The 13,677-nt window shown below is 34.4% G+C and overlaps 1 protein-coding gene across 2 annotated transcripts in view; it reads right to left on the bottom strand.

Moving 5' to 3' along the window:
* spict (magnesium transporter spict) overlaps window positions 1–13,677 on the bottom strand; it is a 222,489-nt gene that overhangs the window by 98,539 nt on the left and 110,273 nt on the right. The window lies entirely within an intron of this gene.

Below are 13,677 nucleotides of genomic sequence, written 5' to 3'. Positions count from 1 at the left end.
GTGGTTTTCTCTTTTTTAATTCTCCTATACGTATTTCGACCTTACTCGGTCATCCTCAGGGAGGGAGTAACAATAGTTGGTGATTACAGGGTTTAAATACAGGCCGTACATTGGCCGAACACTGGGAGAGGTCATTTCATGTAGCCGTGATCCGTAGCGCTGCGTACGTGGAAGTAGCAACTTCCTTGTGGATTGTGGAAAGGGGTGTTATTGTTTGTGTTATGTGCGTCTACTGCTTGGGAGTGTGGTTGTGGGCATGAGTTGTATGTTAATGGAAGGTTTCTCGATGTATATGTTCACTGCTTCGGCCATCTTAAGGCGAAGGGGGTCGTGGGCTTTGTAGATTATTTTAGTGTTTTCGTTTAGTGTTTTCGTTTCACCAGACAAACACTAAACGAAAACACTAAAATAATCTACAAAGCCCACGACCCCCTTCGCCTTAAGATGGCCGAAGCAGTGAACATATACATCGAGAAACCTTCCATTAACATACAACTCATGCCCACAACCACACTCCCAAGCAGTAGATGCACATAACACAAACAATAACACCCCTTTCCACAATCCACAAGGAAGTTGCTACTTCCACGTACGCAGCGCTACGGATCACGGCTACATGAAATGACCTCTCCCAGTGTTCGGCCAATGTACGGCCTGTATTTAAACCCTGTAATCACCAACTATTGTTACTCCCTCCCTGAGGATGACCGAGTAAGGTCGAAATACGTATAGGAGAATTAAAAAAGAGAAAACCACACCCAATGTCTTTTGGACACCTTCTCAGCTATTTGGAGTCACCACAGAAACTTGTTGCACGAGAGAAATTAAAGCTCCAATATAAACTCAACAACGCCATTGTTGCTGTAGATTTCTTGAAATCATGTATACAACATGGCCTCCTACCAAAATATATATATATATATATATATATATATATATATATATATAATATAAAGATCAGACATGGATGGTAAGGAAAAATGCTGTTTTGTTTTTATGTGGTAAATTTGAAATGTATGTAAACTCCTAAATGAATCATTTGTAATGTAAATTCTAATCTGTAAAGCTGTACATGCAGGAAGTATATGATAGATTCATACTGTGATGCACTGTTTGGAAATAGTAAGTCCTGAACTCCCAAATGAGTGATTGTATTTCTATATAGCAAAGGTGTTCCCATATATTTCTAGATATTTTATATCATAAGTATTTGAAAAATTAAATGTGTTCACTTGAAAATAATTTATTGATGTTTTTCTTTTACTTTAGTGAAGGCTGTACCTAAATTTTTTCTTACTAATGGATGTAAATAGTGCAGTATTTGTTCAGACCTGGATATGGGTACCTTGGTCATTATTTTGTGAGACAAGAGTGCATTTCATGGTAATTAATTTTAGGTACTAAAATGTGCCGAAACATCATATTTTGTGTTGGGACAAGATTTATAAGTGAATTTTAAGGTAATGAAAATAATCTATTTTCTTATTGTAATAGTCAGTCATTGTTTCTTTTCATGTTATTTAACCCTTTTGCTACATAGGGTTTTTCCTTGGCTGAGTAGGAGCCAAAATAGAGATACAAGTTGCCAGAAGCAATGAAAAGATTAATCAAATGCCCATGTGCAGTGCAAGAAATTTCTCTCAACTGAATAGAATTAGCTGTCAGCAGCCAAAGTAGAAATAAAACTTGTCATTAGCAATTAAAAGGTTGAATAATAATGGAATTGTAATAAGGGTGAGTGAAGGCTATGCAATAGACTTCGTAAATTTGCTTGCAATGTGGATTTTTTGTTTTTCAGTTGTTTCTTCCGTTTATATTTTTTAAATGTGCAGACAGTTTAAAGTTCAAAGATGTAAATAATTTCTTTTATTTGCAAATGCTATTGAACAGATGTGTCCAAATGTAAAGGTTCCAACATTCAGTGACACTATATATTGTAGATTCAAATATTATAAACCTTTTTGCATGTAAAGTACAGTGATGTAGGTTTTTAATGTGACAGTGAAGATACAGTGATACTTCATGTTTTGTGTAGCTTACATTTTTTTTTCTTGTACCGTAAACAGGATTTTGTACTTTAAAGGGAAAGAAAAAATTGAAGGCTTGTCATTCTTTATATATATATTTTATTATATATATTTTTTTTTCTAGCACTATTTGGTTATTTTTCACAAGTTTTGTTTGTGGGGTCAGTTTGAAGTATAGTATCATTGGTACTGCAGAATGTAGTTCCTTTAATCCCAAAAAAGAAATTAAGAATGTTTTGCCAGTGAATGTATCTTATGAATGGCTGACAGAAAATGAATACTGACCTATTTCTCTATTTTCTATGAAGAAACTTGGATGTTCAATAATTTTTCTGATTTTCATCTGCATTCCTCAAGTATTGCATGTACTGTGATACTGAAGAATTGCCATACAAAAATAAATATGAAAGTCAGATACTTATTCACAGAATGATTTTTTTTTCATTAATCACATGAAAATGAGGGGTAAAGTTAGTCACCTTTTTTTATAAGCCATTCACCAAATAAAAAAATAAACTTGGAAGTTCTATGAACATAGCTCAAAATATTCATCTGGCATTTTGCCAAAATTCTGCATAAAAAGGTAATAGAGTATTAAGACATTTTTCTTTTTCAATATTTAGTGTTAAATTTGTTTGCAATAATGTAGTTGATTTCTTTTCATTTACACTGACAGGTGCTTGTTAGATACTCTTAGGCAATATGTACATTAAATGACGTTGTGTTCAGAATTGCTAATGTGCTACCGAGATAAAACAGTTATTTCTTCAGGAAATAGGATCTCCAAAAATTCATTAATGCTTATAACATATCAGTGGACTGACATAAATGTGTCAGACCTAGTGCAAAATATTATCTCTATATATAGGCTGAAGATCTAGAAAATTAACTGCTCAACCAAAATTTATAATTTTTGAAAGTAAATATCCTTTCCTGTGGAGAGTATTATGTTGACCATCAGTTTGTATAAACAAAAAATTATGTTGAAGTAGTTTTACTCTCATATTGTAATGATTAGCCACTGAAATAAAAGCATTACAACCTTGCAGGACAAATGAGACCTGCATAACATATAACTGAGTTTTATTGATATACTCCAGACAAGATAAACAAAAATCCAAAACAACAAATTGGCTTGAAGACTTAATACTGATGGTGTTCTGTCATTGAAACCTTTAGTACATGAGTAATACCAATTAAAACAAACAAGATATGAGGTGTACTTGCCTATTTATCTTTCCATATTCCAAGGGCTTTTTCTCCCTTACAAGGGAGGTAGTCAAGTCAAAAGGCATGTACAGCAATCCCTTGTTATTCATGGGGGTTACGTTTCTGATATCCCCGCAAATGACCAAATCCATGAATACTCTTTTATAAATATTCAGGGAATATTAAGATGTAGTACACTAAAGTAAAAACCAAACACCAAAATAAAATTCATTTCAGACTTCCTTTACCTTTTCAATACGAGTCAAATTAAAGAGAAAGGCAACTTAGAGACACAGTGGATAAAAAAGATGCATTGTAATCTATGGCATTAAAGAGAAGCATGATGCACCTAGATATCAGAGGGAAAAAGAGGAGAAAGCGATTGCTAAGGAAATTCTGAAAGAATTACAAGCGGAAGGACAAGGTTTGGATAGGGAAATCGAGGAGACCTATAGGATGGGCAGATACTCAGATTTCAAACAATTGCCAAGGAAGTACTATCCAGAACAAATTAGCAAATAGTGAACATTACAAAAATGTATGGATAAAAAAAGAAAAGAGTGAAGAAAAAGAAAAAAATTTGGAGTGGTAGACCTGAGGCTGAGAAAATGGTATATACGGTAAGGAAAAAGGAAACAAAGAAGAAAGGAATTTAAAAATAGCTTATACCAATATAGATGGAATAACTTCAGGAATGAGTTAAATGATTATCTGGCCTTAGAAAAACCAGACATAATGGGAATAGTGGAAACTGTATTAAAGTGTACACCACCCAACACTGGGACAAGGTTTATACAACTGCTGGACAAAAAACAGAAAGGATAAACAGGGTGGTGGAGTATTAATTTTGACTAATAAAGATTTAAATGTAACAAAAATAACTGAAGGAAAAAATAATGTAGAATCAATTACGATACAAGTTGAAAGCAAACATATAAAGAGTAGAAAATTTGTAGTGGTGTATGTGCCCCCCAAAACAAAGTCCTGGACAGAAAGTGATCATTCCAAAATATTAGAAGATACAACATATGAATTAACTAATATACTGAAGGACAGAGGAAATGCAGTAATTATGGGTGACTTTAATTCAAAAGAAATATGTTGGGAGGAAAAGACAGTGAAGGGTAGATTGGAACCCTGGGGCAATGTCCTGCTCAACATGACCATTGAATACACAATGACTCGGTGGATAAAGGAAAATACCAGATACAGAGGTAGTGAAGAACCATCAAGGCTGGATTTGATACTTACGACAGAGCCTGAAATATTGAGTGGAAGGAGAAAGTCCCCCCTATGAAAGAGATAGAAGTAACAAGGAATATGAATCACTTGAGTAATCTCGATGTCAGAAAATTGCATGGAGCAGATGAAATGGCAAACTGGATTTTGAGAGCATGCAGGAACGAACAGACAAAATACATAGTCTAATAAGCAGTTCATTCAAAGAAGGAAAAGTTCCAGTAGATTAGAAAAGAGCAAATATAGTACCAATATATAAAGGGGGAAACATGGAAGACCCTACTAACTATAGACCAGCCTCTACAAGTACAATAGCTAAAATTTGTGAAAGAATTATCAAAATTGGATGGGTAAGGCATTTGGAAAAAACAATGTACTAAAACCAAGGCAATTTGGATTTACACAAGGATGATCATCCGTCACAAACATTAATGTGTTTCTATCTAAGGCTAATAGATGTAATAAAAGAAAGAGATGGATGGGCTGATTGTACATTTCTACACCTGAAAAAAGCTTTTGATACAGTGCCACATTAGAAATTGCTAAAGAAATTAGAAACTGCAGGAGGAATACAGGACAAACTGCTGAAGTGGATGGAAGACTTCTTGCACGAAAGAAAATGAGAGTAGTGATAAGAGACAAACACTCTAAATGGGATGAAGTGATTAGTGGAGTTCCACAAGAAACAGTTCTGGCCCCAATAGTGTTTGCTATATATATACAGTATTGATGATATGGATAAAGGAACTGAACACTGTAGAAGATTGTGAGTTGCTGCAGAATTATCTCAATAAAATATGGGAATGGAGTATGAAGTGGGAGATGGAATTCAATATTAAGAAGTGTAGTATAATGGAATTTGGAAGAAGCAAAAAAAGAATAATGGGATCATATAAATTGGGAGAGGTAGAAAATTAGAAGGACCTGGGAGTCATTATTATAAGTAATATGTCCCCTGAGAAACATATAGACAAAATTTTTGGAGAAACTTATAATTTAATAAGAACAATCAAAGTGGCATTTACATACCTGGATGAAGAAATGGTGAAGAAAATACTGGTCACTTTGATAAGACCAAGATTGGAGTATGTAGCGATGATATGGTCACCATATACAAAACTTGAAAGAATACAAAGAGCAATTACGAAATTGGCACCAATGCTCCCAGAACTATCATATGAAGAGAGACAAGCAAAACTTGAGCTACAGACATTAGAGCAAAGAAGAAAGAGAGGAGACTTGATAACTATAGAATCATGAAACTATTGATAGAGAGGATCTAATAAAATGGGATAGTAGAGATACAAGAGGACACGGAAAGAAAATCAAGACAGTTATAGAAGAGACCTGAAAAAGAACAGCTTTCCCCACAGGGTAATAGACGTTTGAAACAAATTAGATGAAAATATGGTGTGTGCAAAAACGATACACAAATTTAAAAAACAATCTAGATAAAATGAGATATGAAGACAGGACACCAGGAGCATAGCTCCCCTTCCCATAAAATACAACTAGGTAAATGCACACATACACACAAACGTCGGATTCACAGCAAAGATTGGAACTCCAGAAAGGAAGTGCAATTTTTGTGGATCTCAACGATGAGGGAGTACCTGTGCTGTATTAGTAAGGAAGGGGAAAGCTTGTGGTGTAGTAGGAAGGTGAAGAAAAAGGAGAAGGGGAGGGATTATTGAGGAAAATGGAAGAAAATGAGGAAGGGGATGAATGGGCTCTGGACATCAGAAGGAATGTCAACAAGAGATGTGTCCCCACATGCCACAACAAATGTCACAGCCTTTAACGACCCAGCACACACAACACAAAACAAGACTGAAGAATGGAAAAAACTCCAGGGGCCTTGAACTCATGGAGAATAGAAGTCCACAAATTAGTGGAAATCAACCATCCATGGGAACGATGGGCCCAGAGTGGAAAAAAAACTCCGACACAATATATATATATCTTTAAGACAAAATGTATATATAAATGTATATATATATATATATATATATATATTTTTTTTCTTTTTTTTAATGTTAATGCAGGTCCAATTCTTCACAGTGTCAATAGTATGGAAGATGCATCCCCAAGGCGACAAAGACAGGGCCTCAGGTGGAGTCCAAGTATCCTTCAGGCGACAAAGACAGGGCCTCAGGTGGAGTCCAAGTATCCTTCAGGCGACAAAGACAGGCCTCAGGTGGAGTCCAAGTATCCTTGAGGCGACAGAGACAGGGCCTTATCCCAGCCATAGGCCAAAGTAGAATAGCATGGGTGCTTTCCCACAAACCGAGCGACTCAGGTCTAGAGTGATGACAAGTCCGCTGCAGAGTTGTCTCAGGACCTGGCCAAATCCTATGGGACCGGTCCACTGTGTATCTGCAAAACAGTCTCAGAGGCAACACAATCGTCCCAATAATCATTGTGGAAACAACGATATGTAATTTGTCTGTCCGTCTTAGGATGTGAAGAGTAAAATCGCGGTGTACAGGTCTCAAGTCCAATAATGTCACTCCCAACACCCTAGTCATGTTGCAAAAACAGAATTATTGCAATCAGCGAGCATACTCATCCCTTATAAGAGGTTAACTGTGTCCATAAGATTTCAATCTTTCAGTTGCGGCGGTGTGAGCAAAAATTTGAATCAGATGGCCCTTCACATATCATTTCATATGTTTCTTGTTATTATTGTACTTGAATTCGAATAATTCATTTTATGTAATGTTTGCAATATTCAATCAGAGGTACAGCATTCCAATAACATGAGGAAATTGTATCATGTCAATGGATGAAGGGAACTTTAACATGAAACAACTAGTTTTGGCTTACCTTATCTTGGGTTTGACAACAGCAAGACGTAGACCTTTCCAATTTATTTAATTTAAACCATGGTCACAAAACGAAGAAAGAATCCAAATTATGACACTGGTATAACCTAATGACATATGCAGAAAATCATTGGTGTAATAATGACATAAGTTGATCATTCACAGTCACGGCTGACATATGCAGAGATTAAGATAATCTGTTTATTCCAATTTTATGTAATATGGATATAGCTCTTCAATGTTTGCTAATAGGTTCCTGTATTAATCCTGTAAGTGGAATTGAAAATGATGTTAGACATACAGTGCACCACTTCACAATTTCGTTTACATCAGAATCCATATAGGTGAACACGCAAACTACTTAAGCTGAACATTACATTTCATCCATAGCCGAAAGAGAGGGTAGGCAATGGGCAAGAAGAAACTGAGTCCTTTAGATACAACAAATTTGTACTATTAGCATTAATGCTAATTATATGTAGAACATCATCCAATACATCAACGTCCTCATCTTTGGAACTTTATATTAGTTTCGAGAGAGCACCACTTAATATTCTCACTTTTAATAGGAGATCAATATTCAATTTTTTTCTATGAGTCCAAATAACTATTTAAATATATATAGTATGTGTTCATATTTATACACTATATTGACATGCAAAGGTTTATTGCTGACCTTAACTACCGTTGCTGTATAGAAATCAGTCACCGACGATTGTCATTAGGACACAATGTAATTTGTTACTGTATACATCCGTAAATTCTATTACCGTATCTTATAAAACACCTCTAAATCATTAATTATACACATAACATTGTAAAATAATAACTTTAATTTCAAATGAATTAAATTCAAGCAACATAAATTGAGATGGTGGAGGAGGAGGGGGAGGAGGATAGGCAAGGCATGTTCAGTTTGTCGTTTGTGCAATGTAAACAATGGACACAGCGTCATGCGCAAGTATCGTTTGAACTACGGAGAGCGCACTAAACTAAAAAATTCACTCATTTTTTTTTTTTTTTTTTTTAGTCAGTTCAAACGTAAAATCGAAAAAAACCTAAAACGAATGAACGTAAGTAGAGGAGCGTCTGTATAATCTCTATTTGTATATATATATATATATATATATATATATATACATTTTAACAACCACAATGCACTTTAATTCTAAGCCATCAACATCAGGAGACCCAATGGAGGTCACAACCAGAAATTGAAATGTATTCCCGAGGACTTGAACTCAGCTATCACATGACAAGTGATGCAGTGACTTACCAACTATGTGTCACTTGACATGTGATAGCTGAGTTCGAGTCCTCGGCAGTACCACATTTCAATTTCTGGTTGTGGCCTCCATTGGGTCTCCCGATGTTGATGGCTTAGAATTAAAGTGCATTGTGGTTGTTTAAATGTATCTCTAAACACCGGGACCCATTCAGTGTTGTACATATTATATATATATATATATATATATATATATATATATATATATATATATAATTCATTTCTATCGGGAATTTCATTTCATCAAGGAAAGGCATAACCTTGGACATGACCAAGCATACCTTTTTTGACTTTCATTTCAATTTCTGGCGGGACTTACAATTTCATCAAGGAAGGTAACCTTGACCGTGCATATCTTTTTTTTTTTTTTTAATCATTTCATTTTCAGGCGGAACTTATATTTTCACCAAGGAAAAGTGTAAACCTTGGTTAGACGACCGCGCATACATTTTTTAAAATAATTTCAATTTCAGGCGGGACTTACACTTTCATCAAGGAAAGGTGTAAACCTTGGATAGACGACCGTGCATACCCTTTTTAAAATTCATTTAATTTTTTCTGGCAGGATTTACAATTTCATCAATTTCATACAATTTCCTTGGACACGACCGCGCATACCCTTTTTAAAATTAATTTAATTTTTCTGGTGGGACTTACAATTTCATCAAGGAAGGTATAATCTTGGACACAACCACACATACCCTTTTTAAAATTCATTTCATAGTGGGACTTTCAATTTTTCGTAGCTCCTTTTTTCCTAGGAAAAGGTATAACCTGAGACACTGTTTCTTCGTAGCTCATTTTTTCCTAGGAAAAGGGATAACCTGAAACATCGTTTCACAAAAATAAGTTTCCAAAATATTTTCAGAATCTTTTTCCAATTTCAAATCGCAACACGTTTTTTCAAACCAAGGTAATTTTCTGCCTTTATCCGTTTTCAAACCGAGGTATTATTTCCCTCTATTCATTTTCAAACCGAGGTAATTTTCTTCCTCTTTGAACTTTTCAAAGGTAATTTTCTTCCTCTACATATATTTCAAACCAGAGGGAACCAACTTCCTCCGTGATTTCATAATTCTCATTTAACCCATAAAGTCCGATAAACCACCGCTTTACATGGAATAAGTGGTAGCCTATTAAGTTGGACTAGTAATTGGTTGAATGATCGAAAACAGAGTTGTTTTAAATGCAAAAACTTCTAGATGGAAAAATGTTACAAGTGGAGTTCCTCAGGGTTCCGTTCTTGGACCACTTCTATTCATAGTATATATAAATGATATAGACCATGGACTAAAATCTACTGTTTCCAAATTTGCTGATGATACAAAACTGTGCGGAGTGGCAAATGATCACTCAAACCAATTAGATATTCAAGAAGATTTAGATAAATTACAGCAATGGTCTGAAAAGTGGCTAATGAAATTTAACACAAGTAAATGCAAGGTAATGCACATAGGTAAAAACAACAGTAAGTACGATTACAAGTTATTTGGAAATTCGTTAACAAAAGTGGATAGTGAAAAAGATCTCGGCGTAATTATCAGTAACGACCTCAAATCATCCAAGCAGTGTATTTCAACCTCTGAGAAAGCAAATCAGATTCTAGGACTGATTGCGCGATCTTTTGATTTCAAAAGTCCATCACTCATTAACAAGCTATATAAATTGTTAGTTCGTCCACATTTGGAATATTCTGTTTCCGTATGGTCACCGAATCTCGTTTAAGACATTGACAGACTGGAAAAAGTACAACGGCGAGCCACAAAACTGATTCCAAATATCAAAAATAAATCATACGAAAATCAACTAAAACATATGAATCTGTTTTCCCTAATAAAGCGTAGACTCAGAGGTGACTTGATACAGGTCTTTAAGATTTTAAAAGGAATTGACATCAAAAGTGAATTTTTTTTTACATTGAATGAGAATCAGACAAGAAACAATGGTCTCAAATTGTCCGGAAATAGATTCAAATTGGAAGAAGGTAGAAACAACTTTGCCAACCGTGTAGTTAATAAATGGAATAAACTTCCTGCACAGGTAGTGCAATGTAGTTCAGTTCGAAGCTTTAAGAATCATTTAGATAAACACCTAAGCAAGATGCTGTAATGATTATAATTTATTTTATATTTGTTTTTGTTTTGTTATCATTTGTCTGTCTGATTTTCATTTATTATTAGTTATATGTCAATTTATTATTATTTACTATTTACATGTTTATTATTTGACTATACCTATACATTTATTTATGTATTTTATTTGTTATTTACCGTAAACAAATAATATGAAATAAACTATATTGCAGCATCTTGCTTAGGTGTTTATCTAAATGATTCTTAAAGCTTCGAACTGAACTACATTGCACTGCCTCTGCAGGGAGTTTATTCCATTCATTAACTACATGGTTGGCAAAGTTGTTTCTACCCACTTCCAAATTATATCTATATCCAGTTTGAGACCATTGTTTCTTATCTGATTCTCATTCATTGTGAAAATGTTGTCACTTTTGATGTTGTCAACTCCCTTTAGAATCTTAGACCTGTATCAAGTCACCTCGGAGTCTACGTTTTTTTTAAGGAAAACAGGTTCATATGATTTAGTCAATTTTCGTATGATTTTTTTTTTTTATATTTGTAATCAGTTTTGTGGCTTGCCATTGTACTTTTTCCAATCTGTCAATGTCTTTAATGAGATTCGGTGACCATACGGAAACAACATATTCCAAATGTGGACAAACTAATGTTCTATATAGCTTGTTAATGAGTGATGGACTTTTTAAGTCAAAAGATTGCACAATCAGTCCTAGAATCTTATTTGCTTTCTCAGAGGTTGAAATACACTGCTTAGATGATTTGAGATCGCTACTTATAATTATGCCGAGATACTTTTCACTATCCACTTTTGTTAACGAATTTCCAAATAACTTGTAATCGTACTTACTGTTATGTTTACCTTTATGCATTACCTTGCATTTATTGTGTTAAATTTCATTAGCCACTTTTCAGACCATTGCTATAATTTATCTAAATCTTCTTGAATATCTAATTGGTTTAAGTGATCATTTGCCATTACGCACAGTTTTGTATCATCAGCAAATTGGGAAACAGTAGATTTTAGTCCGTGGTCTATATCATTTATATATACTATGAATAGAAGTGGCCCAAGAACGGAACCCTGAGGAACTCCACTTGTAACATTTTTCCATCCATAAGTTTTTCCATTTAAAACAACTCTGTTTTCGATCATTCAACCAATTACTAGTCCAACTTAATAGGCTACCACTTATTCCATGTGAAGCTAATTTAGTAAGTAGTCTTTCGTGTGGGACGGTATCAAAAGCTTTTGCAAAGTCTAGATATATCAAATCTATATTGTTTCTTTTGTCATAATTCGAGATAACTGTGTTGTAGAATTCGAGTAAGTTAGTCACGCAAGAATGGTTCCATCTGAAACCATGCTGGCTATCATTTATCAAACAGTTACTTTCTAAATGATGTTCAATAGCATCTCTGATGATAGTTTCCATTATCTTTCCTACGGTTGAAGTCAAACTTAAAGGCCTGTAGTTATTTGGCTTCTTTTTGTCACCTTTTTTGAAAATGGGAGTAAAATTCGCTAGCTTCCATTCTCTTGGGACATCTCCAGATATGATGGATTTCTTGAAAATAATTTCTAATGGAACAATTTCATTTTTCATTTCCTTTAAGATTCTTGGATGCCAACCGTCACGCCCTGGTGTTTTATTAACTTTGAGTTTCTCTATACACCTTTTACGTTTTTCTTTTGTTATATTTACCATAGTAAGTTTACCCTAGACTTTTCACAGGTTTCAGTTTGGAGTTCACTTTGAGGTGTTTCGTTTACAAATGATAAGCTGTTTAAAATATCACACATTCCTTCATTTGAATATTCAAGTTGACCGTCAGCAGATAATAATGGTCCAATGTGATTCCTAACAACCTTTTTATCTCTAATGTAACTATAGAATTCTTTGAGATTCTCTTTGGATTTATCAGTGATATTTATTTTGTATTGTCGTTTTCATTTTGTATTGTCTTTTTTAGTTCTCTCTGTATTAATACATAACTTTGATAGTCATTAGTTGCACCCAAGCACTTGTATTTCTTATAAGCCTGTCTCTTTTTAGCAATACTTTTTTCAGTTTCTTTGTCATGCCATTTTGGGGGAGCCTGATTTAGGGGACATCTGTCCTTAAAAGGGATGTATGAATCATCTTAGCGTATTTTGAAATATTTCCCACATCTGATCCACAGGTCTTTCACTTAATTTTGCCTCCCAATCTGTAAGCTGAAGCTCCTGATGTAGTCCTATGAACTGAGCTTTACTGAAATCAGGTATTTTAGAGACACAAGTATCTATTCTAAAAATCTTTAGTAGTTTGAATCTAAGTTGTGATCGCTATATGCAACAGTTTCATTGACTTCTACATCGGTTATCATGCTTTTGTGGCTAGTGATCAATAGATCGAGTAAGTTTCCATGTCTTGTGGGCTCTTTTACATGTTGAACTAAGTAAATGTCACCGAGAAAATCAATCAAGTGACTACTTATATGGCCATGTTCAAGGGTCATCCAATGTCAGTAAAATTGAAATCGCCCATTATCAATAAATTCCGATTGCAGAAACTAGACAGTTCTTGAAACAACAGTTTGTCACCTGCTCATATCTCTTTATATTCTTCCTTTAATTCTAACTTGAGTAGTATGTGGTCACTCTTTGCAATTGGTGTATTAAATTTTGTCTACTACTTCAGGTTCTGACATAAACAATAAATCTAGTCTCAATGGTTCTTCATTATTTCTAAATCTAGTGTTTTCTTTTATCCACTGTGTCATTTTATGTTCTATAGTCAAGTAATACATTTCCCTATTGATCATTCCACCTTTCACTGTCATTGCTTCTAAACATATTTCTTTGTAATTAAAGTTTCCCATGAGTACTGCTTTATTTCCATCCTTCAGCATTTCGTTTAATGAAGATTTTGTGTCCTATAACATTTTGGAATAATGTCTATCTCTCCAAGACCTCATTTTTGGGGGCATGTAAATCACTGCAAACTTTCTGCTTTTCA

Source organism: Oratosquilla oratoria, chromosome 20 (genome assembly GCF_046742065.1).
Source record: "Oratosquilla oratoria isolate Oo_2021 chromosome 20, ASM4674206v1, whole genome shotgun sequence".
NCBI classification, from domain to species: Eukaryota; Metazoa; Arthropoda; class Malacostraca; order Stomatopoda; family Squillidae; genus Oratosquilla; species Oratosquilla oratoria.
Note: the sequence above shows the minus strand (reverse complement) of the source record. Positions and strands in the feature narration are given on the sequence as shown.